The sequence below is a fragment of the Tachypleus tridentatus genome, chromosome 1 (assembly GCF_004210375.1).
Source record: "Tachypleus tridentatus isolate NWPU-2018 chromosome 1, ASM421037v1, whole genome shotgun sequence".
Taxonomy (NCBI): Eukaryota; Metazoa; Arthropoda; class Merostomata; order Xiphosura; family Limulidae; genus Tachypleus; species Tachypleus tridentatus.
In genome coordinates this window covers 142,563,854-142,584,193 of record NC_134825.1, presented here as the reverse complement: position 1 = coordinate 142,584,193, position 20,340 = coordinate 142,563,854, and the positions used below count along the sequence as shown (strand labels likewise).

The window sequence follows — 20,340 nt, the reverse complement described above, 5'->3', positions numbered from 1 at the left end:
AAGGTAAACCTGTGGATAAAGCATGTATAAAATGGTGCAATTGATCAAATCCGTAACGACGGCACGACAGTAAATGTCGACTATTGTGATTTGAGTGTCACACAGACCATACATCTGTGTGTCAGTCCCGGATAAAGGGAAAACGAGAAGTTAAAAACTGTGACCAATGCATAGTCTAATTATGACAACCTCCTCCTTTCAATCCTTGGGGAAACAAGACGGCCAAAGTTCAATAAACAGTTTTATCTGGAAAAGTTTGTTATCGCGTTGCTCACTCCAAGTCGATTGCCAACTGGCGCGGAGCCGAGCCTTGAATACAGGGCCATAGTCCATGTATGGAACAGGCACAGCAGTGGTAACGCCAGAAGAGAGAGACTTAGCGGTGGTATCAACGAGCTCGTCCCGCGAATACCAACGTAGGCTGGTGTCAAGAAGAACTGGATAGAAGTAGATGATAAAGAGAAATGGGCCAGTCGGTTTTGAATATTGGCGAGAATAGGGTGAAAACTAACGTGAAGCAATTCCAAGGCTAGTAGAGAGCTAATCGAGTCAGAACGTATATATAGTAAAATTCGAGTACTGCTCAGCTTCTATGTCATCCAGGGCGAGAAAAATAGCGTACAGTGCGAGAGTGAACACAGAAATTACAAAGAGGATTCTGTGAACAACTACCAAACCACAATAAACCATGGCAGATCCCACAGAGTCACCTGATTTCGAGCTATCCATATACATGGAAATGGAAGAATGGTCAAAAGATGTTTGGCAAATAGAAGACGATACTTCCAATCGGGAGTATCCGCCTTTCTCGCATGAATCAAAGGAAGGTCACATTTGGGAATGGTAATAAGCCATAGTGGGATGGTCTGACCAGTGGATACAGCAATGTTATCCGAGGACAGACCCAACTGTGCCTGGATACAAAGGCCAAAAGGAACAATGGTAGTCTGTCTGTTCTGAAAAACCATGGTACTTTGAGGAAGGAAAACACAACTCCTAGTGGGATACTGTGGCAACGATCAAAGTTTTGAAGCATACAGTAAAGATAGTTGCAAGTGACGGAGGTCTAGAGGAGATTCATGAGACTCTCTGCTCGAACTCTGGACTGAAGAAGTGAAAAAGGCCCCATGCAAAGCCGAAGCCCCTGATGATGAACGGGATCCAGCATCTTCAAGGCCGAGGTAATGGGAGAGTCAAAGACCAAAGGCCCATAATCCAGTTTCGATCAAATGAGAGTACGATATATCTTTAGCACAGAACATCGACCTGTTTCCTAAACGGTGAAACAGAGGTCATGGAAGAGGTTCAGTGCTTTTGTACACTTGACTCGTAGCTATTTGATGTGTGGTATAAATGTCAGTTTACGGTCAAAGATAATTCCCAAGAACTTTGCCTCAGGAACCATGGAAAGCATATCGTTTTACATATAGACTGATATGCTACTTGGACAATACAGTCAGTTACTGCTGCCACACAGTCGTCTACTGATGGTTTACAGATGCAAGCAGGATCAAGTTCTAAGAGAGCTTGGTCCAGCTTCCACCGAGGCACGCGGGTCGAATGGCGACCACCACCACTCTCTCTCGAACTGATAGGAAAATGATCATTGCCCCGTGGGTTACTGTCAACCCTCCATGAAAAGTGAGAAAAAGGTGAAGGAGGAGCAAATTAAGAGATCAACAGCAGTAAAAGATTGACTAAGTGCATGAAAATATGTATAAGTACCAGTATTGAAGAGAAAAAGGTTGTGATCCCAGAGCACATACTTTACGGAGCGATCCCTCTCATTAACATCAGCACCTCCCCAAAGGGGGTCATGTTCATTAAAGTTCCCCAGGATTAAAAAGGGAGACAGCAACTGTTAAATGCGAGCATTAAGGTCTGATTGATCATAGGTCTCTACAGAAAACAGGTAAAGACAGCAAATAGTGATGGTACGACCCAAGGAAACACGGACGGCTACAGCCTCCAAGGATGTGTCGAGTGGTAAATACAGGGCGGGCACATGCTGATCGACCAGCAGTGCTACCCCTCCAAGCACTCGTCTATCACACAACCTGTCATTTCTGTAGAAAGAAAACTGTCGAAAGGTGACTGTATCGACAGATTTCAGAAATATTTCCTGTAAGGAACGACACACAGAATGATAGGAATCAATCACTGTCTTGATATCATCTAAATTAGAACGGAAACCTCTATTGTATCAAAGTAGTTATTTTTACTTATGTATGGGCAAATTGGTTGGAGAACCCTTCTGTTTTTAACCACGTTTCTTTCTTTATTTTCTGGGTTAAGGGGGCAGGTGTCAGTCGTCGAAAGAACATTCCAGCAACTGAGAACGTGAACGAATGATCTTTCTGCATCTCGGGACCGAAGAAGAACGTGGACCCGAAGAAACGCCAGAACTCGGAGCCAAAAGAAGTGGATCCGGGGAGCTACTGGAAGAAGTGATGGGGATAGAAATGAGAGTATACGTTCACTCCCCTAATGTCTTAATCACGGAGGGCAAAAGACTACTGAGGTGATTTGAAAAAAAAAAAAGATTCTGTTGGAGACACGAAGAGATCTATCTGTGTGCACTGTAGCAGTGGAACGGAATGCAACATTATATGTCCGAGATGGTGTGGGGAACATTAATTTCTGAGCCTCTGGATATTATGTAGTCTTCAAACGTTGTACCTCTTTCTCCTCCACTCACCTGGGGCAAGAAAGAAAGTACGATGGGTCACTAGTCACGGATACAGTTTTGTTCATTGTGAAAAATCATTGATTATTTATTTTTAAATATTGGTGCAAAATTTTACTTTAGAACATATTTTCATTAATAGGCTTATTAAAATAAAAATGTAATCATACATTAACTTATGTTTAACAGGAATAACAAATTCATAAAGGTAAATATTCTTTAGATGTTAGTTTTGGAATTTTGCGCAAGGCTTCTCGAGGGCTATATGTGCGCTACCCGTGCCTTTGTAAATTATAGACTAGAGGAAGCTAGATAGTCAACACCACATATTACCAACTCTTGGTTACTCATTACCAACTAAAAGTGAGATTGACTGTTACCTTATAACGCCCCCTTGGCTAAAATAGCGCGAGCATGTTCGTTGATCTATTCTTTAGGACTATGCTAATATTATATAGTTAGATAGGACACATAAAAGTCTATTTTTAGTGTTTACAAGATAGTTTCACATGTAAGGAAGGACATGCATTGTACTCAGCATTTTATTAGTTATAGGTTTTGGCTGAACGTAATGTAGACGTATTAAATCAATGAATAATAATATTTACGAACTGTCAAACACATACTGTTTTTTTACCTTAACTTACAAAAATATTTGATCAACCATTGAATTATTTTACTGTAAGAAATAACTTTGTAAATGATCTTTAAATGATAGATTTTTCTTAAAAACAAAAGGAAAGTAAAAACAGTGGAGTATAAATTCGCACTCAGATACCAGAAAAAGTTGCAGAATTGGAGTTACCTAATTTACATATTAAACTCAGAAAAATATAAAATATCTAGAAGAGATTCAATGTGTTGTAATTGTTAAACTATATTCAGTTAATTACGTTAAGCTTATTCTATTAATGAATTATACGGCCGACTTAAACAAAAACGTTGGTTGTGCAGTTATTGCTTTGTTCATTGGCTATTATTCGTGGAACCTAAACGCAGAGCAAATATTTAAAATATCTAGAAAAAAATGTTATAACGTTTAGTGCCTGAATATTATCAAGATAGGCAAAAAATGTGTATTGTACAGTTCAGTCACAATAAGGTACTTTTCGTTAATTTTTAATATTACCGTACGTAATATTATTACGTATTAATTAATGATATTACATAACAAGATCCAAATGCTGATTCGTACATTTAATAATAAATTGCAATGGATTTCTAACGATGCAGAAACTTAAGGAATCTTATTGTTCAATTTTTTTCTTTTCACTAAACCAACTTAAGAAAGCCTTAGTGTGATTTAAGTATTTATTTTTTGCTTTACACACACACACACACACACACACACACACATATAGGCTTAAAACACACTTTAAATCCAAATAACCAAACTTAGTTTAACTCCAAAACTACTAATTTGTTGTTTTATACCGTTCAGTACCATATTTATTAATTCTGTGTTTGTACACTTACTTTGATAAAGTGACCTGACATGGTGTGAAATCAGCCATTTTACTGCAAAATTCCACAAGATACATAAGCAGCAATTGTTGAAATTTTGCTTAGATTCTTGTGTAACTCATATGTTATTAGGGATCGTGTGACCAACAAAGTCATAGATAAGTGACCTGCATGAATAGTTCAGAAAATGTGTTAACATATCCATTACGGGTCTGGTCAATAATTCTAGGGTTATCTAAATAATTTACCCTTGAAAGTTTACTATTTTTGGTTCACTGTATGCCTATAACAGTAAGTGTGTAATTTATATAATGATATTTAATTTAAAATAAACGTACCGTCAACGATTAGCTGTAGCAGCTAAGTTAAATATGTAATGAACACTGATAACGGGCCCGTCTTTGACAGTACCTTACAAATCACCGATATTATACACTACTTATATATGAATAATTAAGATTGAAGTTCTTCAGATGTATTTCTAGTAGAAATGATAATCTAATCCTTTTCTTGCTCTAAAAGAGCTAAAGCTTCATAAGAATCTGTATTAGACGCTACAGTATTTAATGCATTATATAATATTTTAGCTATTTACTAAGGCCTTAAATAAATCAACATGCATGATAATCCCTAATATACTAAGCAAATGGACTTGTTAGAAGAGACATAAAAAACTTTTTTATATCTACCTTACCTGTTAATCTAAATTCAACTTTCTAATTTATTATACTTTAACTAATTCTCGACGAGGAACTGCTAGCTCATCTCTGTTTTTTGTTTTCCGTTTTATACGTGTATTTTTTATTTCGCTGTAATATAATATATAGCAGGACATCAATACGTACGGTTTTTGTAAGTTATTACTTTATTATGTCGTTTCTTTTCTGTTTACATGCTCTGTACAAAATGACATTTGACACCCCAGAAATATTTACGAAACTTCTAGATCTTTAATATACGTTTTAAGCAAGAAAAAAGATCAAAACCAATAGATAAATGTCAAAATTATCCTCAGAGTCAAATAATATATATGTTAAGTCTGGGGAGGGTAGTAAAATTGCAGACTATATTCGGAAGGTTAACAGTACAATAAGGCTTCAAAGTAATGAAACGAATAATTAATTCTTGTATCAGTTATACAAGCTGTATTTCTGTCTTTTGTTTTCTTCATAAATAGCTAATCATTTAAATATGAAACTGTAGAATTTTGTATAAACATTTTCAGACACTATTAGCTAATATGACGAACACAATAACGCGAAATATTCAGGAACGCTGTTACGAAAATCAATTAATTTCTTTCACGTGGCACGATTGAAGTGTACTAACTGTGTAATTGGAAAGCTTAAAAATTACAATATTCTGTACTTTTTAAATACTAAATAACTATAAAATGTGCATACATTGTTTTCATTTTCTTGTTCCATTCTGGTTTTATTAGAAAAAGAGAAATGGTTTCATTTACAGAATTCTAGATTTTTTTTATAATAATAGTGAGATTATTGCTTTGTACACTATTTTATTTTTCTCACTAACGAAATGAATTTTTCAATATCTAAATTATTTAAATATTCTTTTTTTCACAAAACTTAATGATTTCGTAATTATTGGTTTAACAATAATAAAAGGTTAAACTGATTTTATAGCATTTTATGTGTGTGCGTGTTCTTCTAACAAAGCCACAGCGGGCTGTTCGCTGTGTCTACCGAGGGGAATCGAACCTCTGATTTTAGCATTGTAAATCCGAGGATTTACTGCTGTCCTACCATGGGACTCGTAGCTTTTTATGAAATTTGAAAAGCTAACTTATCTATAGGTACGTAACACTAGAAAGATTAGATTTCTACAAATTGTTATCAAAGGAATATACCATTTAATGCTTCTACATAAAAATATGTGAATACAATTTAATAGTATTAACACTGCGACAGTTAACGCCTCTCTCTATCTCTCTCTCTCTCTCTATATATATATATATATATATTCGAATACAAATGACTCTGTGTAAGTTCAACGAATTCCTTTCCGAAAACGGCAAAAAAATGCCTTCGAAATAAAACTTTCCCTAATTATTAAAGATTTACATTCAGATACGTTAAACAAATTACATCTACCTCTTACTTTTGCATAGTGGAGGAGTTACTTGCAGAAATGAATTCCAGAGCTCGGAGTTACACTTACCTAATGTAGTTGTTGATCATTAAGCTTTTACAGTTTTACAGTTCTCCATCAGTGAGTTGCTTTGAACTATTATTTCAGTAAATTAACGGATCAAAACATACATGACATTTTGTATGACCGGCAAGAAAAATATTGCCTTTGGTAGTTTATTACTCACTTAGCTCGCTCGTGCTCTACAAATGAACTGTCTCGTTCGACACTCAGCCCGTAAGATATGGAACCATTTCTAGTACTAAAGGCTGTCCACTTTGTCAAGGCGAAACGACACCCCTTCGTCATTCAGGTTTCGCAGCACAACTCCTACTATTCCAAACAGTGTTCTCGCGTGAAATAAAGGGAAGATTAGTCACGTGAGCAACTGCGACGTTTGCGCCGTCCAATGTAAGAAGTACTGATCACAGGTACTGTTGTTTTGCTGTGTTTGTACAACAAGGTGTAATATTACCTTTTTGGATGTTGTCGCAGACTTAGTGTCTTTATTAATATCGATTATTTCTCATCATTAGCTTTTTCATCTTTCCAGCTAAGCAGAGTAATTTATTTAAGTGCAATATGGTGAACTCTCATGCTGAAACTATAATTTATTAGTCATTATTACTTAATTAGAATTAACGTTATATAATAGTTTAAGATGAAATATTTACTTTACATTAATGCAAAAAATAATTAAAAAGAAAACCAAATTATAACGTTTCAGGGACTCTTTGTATGACAATTTGTACTTCTTAAAATGATTGTTTGGAATTAAACACAAACCAACACAATAGGCTAGTTCTGCTTTGCCCACCACGCGTTTCGATACCTGGTTTGTAGCATTATGAATACGCAGGCATGCTACTGTGCCACTGGGAACTTCTTAAAATGAAATACAAATGGGGCCAAAAGAACATTGTGAACAATCTGATGTAGATTATACAAATACAATTATTTTGCCATTGCGTAAGTTATTTCTTTCAAGGATAGAATAACTATTTGTCCAAGATGGTTATAAAGAGAAAGAGTGGTTTAAAAGTAATGTGGTCAGATCTAGCAAATGCTTATAGTTCAGTATCCCATAGAGCTATTGATATGCGATGGAACATTCTTGGGTACCTCGTAAACTTCAAGAAATTGTTGAAAATACGATCACAAATATTTGGTAAGTTTTACCACTAGGAAATTCAACCACCATTTTGTAACCGTTAGAAATATGTTTTGATATCGCTATGGAAATGATGAATAAATGAGTAGGCTAATATATTTCTGAAATAACAGAGTAAATCAAGAACTGTTATCATTGGGGGATGACATCACTATCATATTTTCATGGAAGACAAAAGTTGGTGTAATTTTGACAAGAATTTATGAACAGGTAAAAAGGTGTCATCCGAAATGCAAGCCTAAAAATATAGGAGCTTGGCTATTAGGATAGGCAAGGTCACTCTATGTAATTTCTCTAATGACAATGAAAGCATTCCATCTGTGTTACATAACCTGTTAAAGACGCGAAAGTATATGTAACTGATTGAGAATGAGGAACTACCGACTTTGTGAAAGTAGAAATGATTTTGATAAGGAGTAAACCTATCAATTTACAAAGAGGGCTTGGGTACTAACTTGGAGGTGCGCACCTATCTTACATCACAATTCGTGTTTCCACCTGAGTGTGTTCATTGGACAACGACTTGAAGAGGTGTTATGGAGCTTAGAAGTTAATAAGATGTTAATAGTAGAAATTACTGTACCGTTGGAGAAAAATTTCATATGGGTACATGAGAGAAATATGCTTGTTTGTGTTGCCACACTAAAGGTTGGAGTTCTGAGGTATTTTTAGTAGAAGTAAGATATCAAAGGTTTGTAGGTCATTCTGCAGTAATTTTCTTAACGAAAGTCAACGTAATAGGTCTGAGAGATGCAATGAAAGAAGTAGGTCAGACTGCCGAGAATATCTGTGCATGAATTTGGAACTAGCACAATAAGACCAGATGCAAATAATACCTAGTGGTGTCTAATGACACTCATTTGCTGCTGGAAACAGCCATGTGTGTTCTATTGGAATAGGCCTCGAACCCCATGGTTTACACCTGATGATCTAAGCATCGAGTAGTGGTTGAAGCCATTTTAGATTTTGTCTATGAATAAATGTTTTGAATAAAGGGACGTTATCCTCGTATTTTACCTAAGTTATAATAAAAAAGCACAAACTATCTGAGTTAATGAACTAAATATTCTGTAAAGTTCTCTTTGCCCAAAGGCAGTATAGTTCAAAAGAATTACTGCTTTCAGACACTGGGAAAAAAATCAAAAAGCGTATTTTAATACTAGTGTTCAATTGATGCCGTTGCAACCAAAACTTGGACGGCACAATAATAAACAGAATACAACTGCTCGAAGCTACTAGTCCCCAGTGGCACAGCGGCATGTCTGCGGACTCAAACCACTAAAAACACTGTGTAACTTTGTGTTTAATTTCAAACCAAGCAACCAAAGCTACTATTCTAGAACTCTTTGTTTATGTTAAATAGGCGCCCAGTTTTGTATATGAATGAATAATGCTGTTTAATATTTGTTACATGTTTACAAAGATACCAGTTTTGAAGTACCTAAAATTCACCCCTTTTGTACTAAGTTAGCTTATATGTTTAAAATTACGTGTTATAATTCTATATATAATATTACTTTCTGATCGTGGGAAATGGTTGACTTGGGTATATATTATAAAAATAAGAAAACGCAAGATACATAAACAATTATTTATTTTAATTTTATTAAAGTATGGACCAGCAAGAATATGGCAATTAACATATCCTCGTTACGTTGAATTTCGTCTATTATTGTTTGGATTATTATGAGCATAGTAACTTACTGAAAATTAAATTGCATACGTTGCTATATAAAAACATCCATGTTATCTAAGTTCAGTGCAGTTAAACAAATACCGAAAAATAATAATAAAACCAATTATTTAGAGAAGAGAGAGAGTTCTTGTAGATTGTAAGGTGGTTGTCCCAAAACCGTTGTATAACACAAACAGATCTCAAATAATATACCACAATCATGAATTTACAAAAATTATAAAATGTATCAGAAAATTTTTAACATATGTGTAGCTGTTCTCACGTTGGTTTTGTCCATTTTTTCGGCTTAGTGGATGCAAACTAAAGATGATTATAATTGGGTAGTATTTAAGGATAAGTAAATTTAAAGTTAAAATTAAAGCAAAAACCCAACACTAAAAGTCTGCAGTTACATAGTTATAACAATATTACTGGTTTACATAAGTGATAACATACGTTATAACGGAGCGAATTGCATTTTTACGATTTGTGTAGTAAATATTTTTTCCTTCCGAAATATTCTTCTTACTTTTCAGTTCTAATGGAATAACAATTTAACATACCAGAAAACAACAAACTACACTGTTTTATGCAATGATCCTATATGCCTCACCAGGTTAGATGAGTCAATTACATGTACCGTTTCAAACTGGCATATTAATCAACCTAAGACGAAATACTATTAACTATGGATTTGAAATAGCTTTAGTAATAATTTATAATACATCGGAAGTAACTGAAATATTGAACATAGAAAAGTGTGAATGAATCTTTCAAAGTCGCAAAACAGTTACTTTTAGATTTATGATTTCCTTAAATAAAACACAACAACATTATATAGAGCAACTATTTAGAGTAAAATAGGAAAAGGAAAAAAGAAGGATCGATTTTCATGTTATCACTAGCATACCGTTTGTTTATTACATATTCTAAAGAATACCAATGGAAAAAAGAAGAAACAATCCATTATTTAAAAAGACAACCAATAATAAAGAAGAAATAAGATATGCCATTATTTTGTAAAGACGTAACTGTTAGAGCAAGAAAAGTTATAAAAACCAAGAGAAAATAGTGTTGTTGTTTTTAAAACCTAGCTGCAAAATAATCATACCTCGTAAGTTAGCGTTTCAAGTCTGTATCACAACCATTTGAAACACCAGAAACTTCCAGGTGTTACAGTTTGATTATGTTAATTATTATCTGAGCGTATGTTATATAGATGTAAAAATTTTTATAAACTATTTTGTTGCTGGAATACCCTACTATTATGAAGGCAGAAGAACGGTCACGAACAGCTTTAACAATCAGTGCTACAACTTTAGAAATATCTTTATAAAAGTATTGAGGACGATTGAAATAATATGCCATTAATTTACTCCTGCCTGTAAATTTTGTTTCCCAATCATTTTCTCTTGTGAAATATTTAATATGAAGGGAAGAACGACTGTATGATTTAATGGCTGAAGGAACACAACGAAGTAGTAAATTTTTTTGTTGCAACTTTTCACTCCATTTCTTTGTTAACCGTTTTATTTTTATTTTAAAAACTGATGTTTTTTATTTATAAAAAGTTAATATTATTGACTTCCGTGCGCTTATAACTTTTTCATCGATCACATTTTATTTTATATCTTATTCACTGTTCCCAGTAGTACAAAGGTAAGTCTTGGGACTTACAACGATAGAAACCTGGTTTCAATACCTGTTTTGCGCTTAATTTAAAATAAACAAACAACTTTATTCACTCATATTTTATTTCAATTGCACATAAACATAATTTATTTGACTGATGTAAATATTTTACGTTTTAAACAAATAGTCACCAATACTTTTTATTTAAGTAATAGATCTTTCATTTTGTCTAGTAGCCAAGCTCCAAAACTTCAATTATTCTTTAGTACAGTCTTTAGAATGTAATTTGTATAAAATATGTTCCTGCGGCGTCCTGTTTAATACTTCAAACATAATATTCAACGTTGGATGAACGCACAACCTATGACATTAACGTTGTTTCTAGATTATAACAACCGGTTAACATTAAATACCATTGAATGGAAAGAACTGCATTGTTTAGTAAGAGTTATTTTTGTTCACGTGCCATCAACGCTTTCCTGCTTAGCTTTATAACTTTCGATGATATCTTTAGATACACGAAAGATGTTTGACGTCTACTTTGCGGCACGAAGGGTATTCTTGTCATATGCTTCATTGGTAGAAGAGGCGCCACTGTATGGCGCTTGTCCCATCGGTCGCGTGTTCATGACCAGTATACATCGCTGATGACGGTAATTGTGCTAAATGAAGAAACATTTCCCAATGTGTGAGAAAATTCAGATGATGTCTGCTTCACAAAAATAGAACATTTTATTATTAACTGTGTGTGACTTAACAGTACAGAAATATGTCGGTGTTAATGGATGGCCTCGAAAGTAAAATTATATTTTCAAATACAACAAATAATTATTGTGCATTTAAGATTAACTTCTTTGGATACTCTTAGATGTTTTTGAGGGAGCGTACACCGAAAGGTTTCTATTTTAGAGTTATAAGACTCAACAACTTAAGCGGAAAAAAAAGGAGAAAAACCAAACATCAGTCTATTCAACAGAAGTAATGGATTAGAATTGTAAGTTATTTAAAGTCAGTGTGTTTGTTTAAGAAGAAAATCCAGGTCTTTTATGATGTAATATAAAACATCTCTAACAAAAAAGTAAAATTAAAATAAGTGTAAAATGTTTTTACTTGTGTTCCGTTAGTGTACATTGTACTTACAATATCTGTGCAATTGGGTGTACATTGTACTTACAATATCTGTGTAAATGGGTGTACATTGTACTTACAATATCTGTGTAATTGGGTGTATATTGTACTTAAAATATCTGTGTAATTGGGTGCACATTGTACTTACAATATCTGTGTAAATGGGTGTACATTGTACTTACAATATCTGTGTAGTTGGGTGTACATTGTACTTACAATATCTGTGTAAATGGGTGTACATTGTATTTACAATATCTGTGTAATTGGGTGTATATTGTACTTAGAATATCTGTGTAAATGGGTGTACATTGTACTTACAATATCTGTGTAAATGGGTGTACATTGTACTTACAATATCTGTGTAATAGGATGTACATTGTACTTACAATATCTGTGTAATTTTGTGTACTTTGTACTTACAATATCTGTGTAATTGAGTGTACATTGTACTTACAATATTTGTGTAATAGGATGTACATTGTACTTACAATATCTGTGTAATATTTCAATGTCTACACTTCTCTAGTGGCACATTACTTAATAGAACGAACAAGTAATAGCAGTGTTACAGGTATCAACAACTTCACTATAAAGATGATCCACTGTGAATGTGTGTCAGCATGCATTACCCAATGTTGGCTGGTTCGAATAAAGTAATGTTTGTATGGTAACTGGAGAAGGTAAAATTTAGATATAGGCTACTGTTCTTTAAGATCTTAACCAAAAAAAAAGGGATAAAAAACCCTTGAAATATGGCACATTTACACTCTTTGGCTTCCATTAGCCACACCTTCCTATTTCGATTACCGTAACCTTTTGTAACCGGAAATTGAGCAATTTTATTTTATTTTAGGATTTTTGCTCCAGAATGTAAAGTAAAACACTCAAATAGAGTAAATTTCTAATTTTGAGAGACTTTTAGCTTTGTATTTAAAGGCACAAGAACTTAATTAGTTAAATAATTCGATTATTACCTTCCACAACTCGGGGTAAGAATTTACAATTTAACGAAGGAAAAGGGAAAGATTATTTAAAGTTGCCGTTTATACGACTTTTCTTCATTAACGGGTAACTCTCAGGTAGTTATTAAAATAGTCCTCAAAGATCAAGTAACATGATTTATATGTTAGGATAGTCTTCACTGATCAAATAGTTTTGGTTAATATTTTCTTGGATTGTAAAATAAAAGCAATGTGTTTGTCAATGCCTCTCTTAAAGTCAGATTAAAATATAACATGATATGGTTTTATATATGTAAAAACGACTGATTTAGGTTGAGAAAACTTTTTTATGTAGAGGAGCGAACAACGTTTCGACCTCCTTCGGTCATCGTCAGGTTCACAAAGAAAGAAAGAGGTAACTAACCGATAGTTCACCACATGTTTGAAGGCGGATGCGTAATTGAGTGTAGGAATGTAGAGGGCGTGCTTAGATGTTTGATTATATTTATTAATATAGGTATAAAGATGTTCCTTTGTATTGGCTTATTTTGGGATTGAGTTGTTGTATAAGTAAGGCTTCTTTAATTTTGCGTTTGTTTATGTTTGTTTCTTTATTTAGTATTTGGGTGCTTTCTATGGTTATGTTGTGTTTATTTGATTTGCAGTGTTTGAAAACATGTGAAGGTGACTTTTTGTGTTCTTTGAATCTGGTTTCCATTTTTCTGCTTGTTTCTCCAAAACGGAAGTCGTGGCAGTTAATACATTGTATTATATAAATAATGTTGGTGTGGTGTTTGTCAGAGTACTTTTTACATAGTATAGACCTTAGTTTTGTGCCTGGTTTTTGAATAAATTTGGTATCAACTGGAATGTCATATTTTGTTACTAGTTTTTGCCAAATGTTGGTTATTTTTCTGCTGATGTCGGGATTATATGGTATGCAGCGATATATGGTTTCACGATGTTTTAATTCGATGTTTTATATACTTTTGTTAGTTGATTTTGCTTTTGGTCTAGGTGTGTGCGTATAATGTTTTCTACGGTTTGTGGAGGAAACTTATTGATGTTGATGAAGTATTGTTTTATTTTGTCTAATTCATCGTTAATTTTATCTGGTGAGCATAGGTTTATGACTGTGTTTATTTGGTTTCTTAGTATGTTGAGCTTTTTTGTTTCATGTGCTGAGTCAGAAGTATAGTCCAGTATGGGCGATTTTTCGGTGAATTTCTGTTTTAAATTGTGCATCGATTCTTGTAACTTTGAGATTAAGAAATGATATTTGATTGCTTTCTTCCTGTTCACATGTGAAGTTAATGTTGGGATGTATAGAATTAATGTGATTGAAAAAATTAAGCGTGTGTTCTGTAGATGTGAATCTCGTAATCGTGTCGTCTATATAGCTGTACCAGTATAGTGATGGATGTAATGCTGTGTTAATTGCCTGTGTTTCAACTTGTGTCATAAAAATATTGGCTGGAACTGGTGATACTGGGTTGCCCTTGCTTAGGCCATTTGTTTATATATAGTTGTGGTTGTTGAACATGAATTTTCTCTTCATCATGGTGAATTCCATGAGGGTCGCTAATTGGTTGCTGGGAATGCCTATTGATGGGTTATGGTCTCGGATATAGAGTTGTGATGCTATCTTGCAGGCTTCAGCCGTTGGGACTTCTATAAAGATGGATATAACATCGAAACTGGCTTTATGATTAAGTTGATTAAGATTAGACTTGAAATTAAAAGAGTCCTTGATGAACACCTTTATACCCATATTAATAAATATAATCAAACATCTAAGCACGCCCTCTACATTCCTACACAACCCCCTTCAAAAATGTGGTCAGCTATCGGTCAGTTACTTCTTTCTTTCATTGTGAACCTGACAATGACCGAAGAAGGTCGAAACGTTGTTCGCTCCTTTACATAAAAAGATTTTCTCAACTCAAACCAGCTGTTTGTACATATACATTTTCCTCTGCAAGTGGGTTTTCTCGTCATCACTGACAATATGGTTTTGTTTCACATTTCCATTTTTTAATTTTTAATAAAGCTTAAAAAAGACAATTAAATAAATTATTTTTGCTTGATCTAAGCTTTTACAAATTGTCACGCTTTGAGGTATAAAACACTAATAATTAAATATTTAGTTCATTTGAAGCCTTTTTGTTTTATTTTGAAGAGAGAGGTATGTCTAAATATTCATTATTAATACTTCACTTTACTTAAATGTAAGCGACTAAAGATAGTTTCTGTGAGTGTGTGTGTGCATGTGTGTGTTTTTCTTATAGCAAAGCCACATTGAGCTATTTGCTGAGTCTGTAAGTAATGCGTTGTGGAGTTTCAGAAAAAAAGTACACTATGTTTCTAACAAACTACTGAAAGTTTAGCATAGATAATTAAACTGATAATTTTCCATGCACTGTGAAATGTATATATTCAGAAACGGCTCAGTAGGATAAATGTTTTGTTTTGTTTGTTTTGAATTTCGCGCAAAGCTACTCTAAGGCTATCTGTGCTAGCCGTCCCTAATTTAGCAGTGTAAGACTAGAGGGACGTCAGCTAGTCAGCACCACCCACCGCCAACTCTTGGGCTACTGTTTTACCAGCGAATAGTGGGATTGACCGTAACATTATAACGCCCACACGGCTCAAAGGGCGAGCATGTTTGGTGCGACGGGGATTCGAACCCGCGACCCTCGGATTACAAGTCGAACGCCTTAACCCACCTGGCCATGCTGGGCTCAGTGCGACAAAACTTTCAGGTATAAAATATGCAAACCAAGCTGTAAAACTATCGTGGCCAAAATATTCATGTTAAATGTTGTATTTCAATTAAAGTAGATTTCGTGCTCAGCAGTACTGTGAAAATATAACACTATGTAACACAATTTTTGCTTTTTCTTGTTCCTAGGCTGAAAGTGTTATTTCCCTTATGCCTAAAGTAAAGGGGAAAGACCTATTTTTATCTTCAATCTTTGCTTTTGTGACCTGAATAATAAAATTTTTAAATTTACCCATTTTCGATAACATTCCAGGTACATTTAGTGCTGAGTAGCTGACAGAGAAGTTTCTCGAATTTACAATAATTTTCTAGAATATTGTAGAACTTATCAGTATTTTCTAGAATTTTTCATAGTAATATATATACAGGGACTCACTACTCACCGCTTCAGTTTAGTTCTAGCTGTCTAAGTGAACACATAGATCTATCTGATTTTATCACAGATGGCATCAAGAAGCTGCAAGAATTCTCCAAACGCATTCTTCTATTATATGGCCAATTTATCAAGGCAAGAGCGAGAAAGTACTCTGTGACAGCATCTGCTAAAACTTGTGAAGCCTACAAGGCATATTTCGGCATGCCTGTCGGGGATCAATACAAACCCTGGGCACCTCATTTTACCTGCAAGCACTGCAAGAAAACTCTAGAAGGTAAGACAAACAATATTTGCTTGCTTGAATAGTAAACTTTTACATTATACAAATTTTAGACCCTTTAAAATTTAAATATCCTTTAATTTGTCTTTTTTAAATTTCAAATAGTATAGAAAAAATATCACATACAAATGTTTTGCATGAACATCTTATACATTAGTTGTGGATGAAATAAATTTATTCTTCATAATAAAAAAAATTAGTTTGCTCTTTTGCAGGATGGTACAGAGGGGAAAAGAGAGCCATGACGTTCGCTATTCCAAGAATGTGGCGTGAACCAACTGACCACTCAAGCAATTGCTACTTTTGCATGGTGGACTCTTCCAAACGTCGGACTAGCAAGAATGCATCTGCTATCATGTACCCGGACCTTCCATCATTCATAGCCCCAGTGCCACACTGTCCTTAGCTCCCTGTACCCACTCCATCAGAGAGAAAGCAGCCATCCTCAGACGAGAGCAGCAAATCAGAAGAGAAGGTAGACGTTGAAGATCCAGATTACAATTTCAGAGGTGCAGCTGGTGAGAGAAACCCATACTAATCTAACCAGAGAGACTTCAATAACTTGGCCAGATATCTTGGTCTAACAAAGTCGAATGCCAAGACTGTATTTGGGGGCTGATACGTGAAAGGGATTTACATTACAGTTGCAAATCTCGAAAAACTACTCACTTCTAAACATTTTTGTATAGAATTAGTATAAATACATGTAAATCTTGATTCATATGTTGTTTTATTCAGACCTTATATAAATGAAAATGTCCAAATATGTCAAATTTTACATATAAAATAGGTTACTAAATTTCATTATCCAGGTCACAAAAGCAAAGTTTGAAGGGAATAATGGCCATTTTCTGTACTTTTACAACATAAGCAAATAACACATACTATCCAGGAACAAAATTTGTGTTACATAGTGTAATCCTTTCAATTATACATATATATAATATGATAAAGCTATTATCATATTAATTACCTTTGTTGTTGACAGGCGACTAAAATTAGCATTATAAGGTAAGGCTTAAATTTATGAAGTCAATTGTATTTTCCAGTCGTAACCTCGAAGTCATAAGGAAAATTGTTTTTGGTGATAGCACCCAAGAGCGTTGGGGGGTGTCCCACTTATCAGACAAAATCTAAACTCAGATTAAAAACTAGTTAGCAATCATGGAAAATCAAATAAGGTTGCAGAGTTGAGTGCTTATACCCACAACGTCTTAACACTTACTGTCTTTCACTTTCTATTGCCAACTGTGGAAAGGCAGTTACCCTTCAATGTTTTAATACCATCAAAAGCAGAAATACAATAAAACTACCATAAAAATATTTATATTAAAATTCCCTCCCAACCTCCGCCCTTAAAAGTTCTTATAGTAGAAAATAATAATATATCCACCCTAATAACTCTACTGTAAGTTATTGACAATCTCCACCTCTTTCAAAAAAGAAGATATAACAATGTGTTCAATAAAATTTAAAAAAAAATGATTTTAACGTCATCTTAAAACAAACTACACACTCAACCTCAAACTTTTTATTGAAATGCATAATCCTTTTTCTCTTGTAAAATTATTCAAGTATAACACGAGATGCCCGGTATGGCCAGGTGGGTTACGGCGTTCGAATCCCTGTCGCACCAAACATGCTCGCCCTTTCAGCTTATAATGTGACGATCAATCCCACTATTCGTTGGTAAAAGAGTAGTAACAAGAGGTGGCTGTGGGTGATGATGATTAGCTGCCTTCCCTCCAATCTTGTACTGTAAAATGAGGGACGGCTAGAGCAAATAGTCCTCGTGTAGCTTTGCGCGAAATTCAAAAACAAACAAACAAATAACACAAGATAGCTGAAACAAGCTAGTTATACCAAATAAATTTAAGTTTTAGATACTTAAAAACACCTAACTAGCTCTAGTGACAATAAATGTATCTTCCTTATCGAAAAGTTATTTTTTAAATGTTTTCATACGTTATACAATAGTGTGAAAAACACTTTTAATTGCTAATGTTTATATTCATTATTGTCTGGTTTAGTTATGAATAATATAACATTTATCTATAACAGAATCGGTATTGTTACAAACAGTTAAACATCATTTTAGTCGTGATGTGATGATACCCTTTAGTACAATAACCGGAATAACATTACTGGAAGTTGGTAGACCAAGAATTGGAAAATTAAATTTTCTTCTGCTATCAAAAAATAAGTACTCGTACTTTGCGATTTACTAAATTAATACCTAGATCTAGATAACTGGCATGAACATAAACGTTATTAATTTTTTACCGTTATAAGCTCATTTCGATATATATTAAATTTAGTGTAAGATTTTGGTTATTTAATTAAATCGTCTATTTAAGAAAAAGTATTCGCTCCCATTGGAATACGCACTGTTTGTTTATATACCTGTTCATTAAAAGTAATATAACTTTAATAAATACACACATACGGAAATGAAGAATATTTTTACCTTGTATTTTAGTAAATTAAAATTTTACATTATATCTGTTTCTGTGTCAATATAATTATCCAAAAGTTAATTAAACACTTTGATTAAATCTTTCACATCTATTTTAAAGTATAATGTCGTAAAATCATAAGCGTAAACAGAACAGGCCGTATCTGAAGTACTTAACTTATAGCGTATACACTTGTAGTATTAACATAAGGTACAGACTAAAAGTATGCATATAGCAGTTATTAAAAAGCTGCTTTACAAAAGGAAATGTATACTAACGTAAAATGTTCATTTATTAACAAACAGGGAAACATTAACTGTGACAATAGTGTAAAAATAGTTTAACAAAAATAATTTATAATAATTCGCACGTTTGTAACACCGAAGCAGAATGTAGGAGACAGTAAAATAAGTATTATCAATTACCTTTTCAGAAACAAACAAATGAGGTTCAGTTTGCTTAAGTATAATATATCTGCTAACGCTGATAAATAACATACTTCGGAATATTCCAGAATTTTGGTTGGGTTTAATTTTGTTTTTGTAATTAAATAAACGTATCACAAAAGGCTATCTGATAACGACATCTAACATCACACTACGTATTAGACTTAATCACTTTATATGAAACTTCCCTGTCTAACGTAGGTTTTAACTCAATTTTTGAGGTTCAAAGAAGGTTTGGGAATCTAATATAGTATCTTATACTGGAAAAAGCAGCAAATTACTTCTATTTAATAATCTACAAACTGAGGTATCCGCCCATTGTTCAAGTTATGAACTTTAAAAAATGGGAAGTGGGGTAGATGCTATGATAAATAATACAAAACTCCTAACCTTCACACAATTTACTTATAATTTTATCTAGTATTACACACTTCATTATTGCTCACTTAAGGTTTTCTAGAAGCTTTACGAATTCAGTGTGAATGTATTTCAAATATGATAAACATCGTACAATGGTAAGAGTGACTGTTGGAAGAGGTATTAAAAGTAGTGGCGTTAAGTGTTTATGTTACCCGCTTTCAAAGCCTAGATTTTAATGTCCTTCCACAGTGTTTCACGTAATTAATCAATTAATGGTCAATGGCTGTAGAATTGTATTACGGGCCGAAGTTGCAAGGTTACGGGTCAAAGTAAGAAGTTGGTTTAACTCAAGAAACGTCTACTCATATCAGCCTTACTGTAACTGTTGGGGTAGAAACTTCAGTTGAGTTTACAACAATAGTGGCGACTATGTTTTCCTTGATTTCCTATATAGAGGGTGCTAGCTAGCTTTCCGAGATATACAAAACGTTTGTTTGTGTACTCTTCTCCCACACTTGGTGTTTATGGTATCTTATGTAAAATTTAATAAACATTTTTGGTGTTAGAACGTTGCGCCATCTATGAATCTAGGGAACGTTAATTTACGTCAAAGATAATAAACGCTCAGTGACAGCGATAATGGTGATGGAGGGGTTGTGGAGCCCTGATAACATGTCCCTTTCTCCAGATTATCATTCCATAAAGTTTAGTTCAGATTGGCACATTGATCTAGGAGTAGTTGGATAATGGAGTTGGATGATGTACTTCTCCAACGCACAGAGAAAACATATG

The 20,340-nt window shown here is 33.9% G+C and overlaps 1 protein-coding gene and 2 long non-coding RNA genes across 12 annotated transcripts in view; 1 reads left to right on the top strand and 2 right to left on the bottom strand.

The window, feature by feature from the left end:
• The window catches only part of LOC143225904 (uncharacterized), a 39,104-nt gene extending 32,414 nt beyond the window's left edge, over window positions 1–6,690 (bottom strand). For 2 of the 7 annotated variants that reach the window (XM_076456128.1, XM_076456119.1), the window contains exon 1: window positions 6,489–6,652. The gene's annotated coding sequence lies outside the window, so the exon portion shown is untranslated. Of the gene's footprint in view, window positions 1–2,395; window positions 2,699–4,162; window positions 4,318–6,331 lie in introns of those variants that run through there. The other 5 variants (XR_013014198.1, XR_013014196.1, XM_076456102.1 and 2 more) reach the window with 5 other exon arrangements.
• A 4,210-nt stretch (window positions 6,691–10,900) lies between these two features.
• Window positions 10,901–20,340, bottom strand: part of LOC143225857 (uncharacterized) — a 128,924-nt gene continuing 119,484 nt past the window's right edge. For all 4 annotated transcript variants that reach the window (XR_013014165.1, XR_013014111.1, XR_013014112.1 and 1 more), the window contains one exon: window positions 10,901–11,441. This is a non-coding gene — a long non-coding RNA (uncharacterized LOC143225857). The remainder of the gene's footprint in view (window positions 11,442–20,340) is intronic.
• On the top strand, window positions 11,498–18,697 carry LOC143255542 (uncharacterized). The gene is made up of 3 exons (XR_013030720.1): window positions 11,498–11,773; window positions 16,074–16,280; window positions 16,502–18,697. It is a non-coding gene; the product is annotated as an uncharacterized LOC143255542 (long non-coding RNA).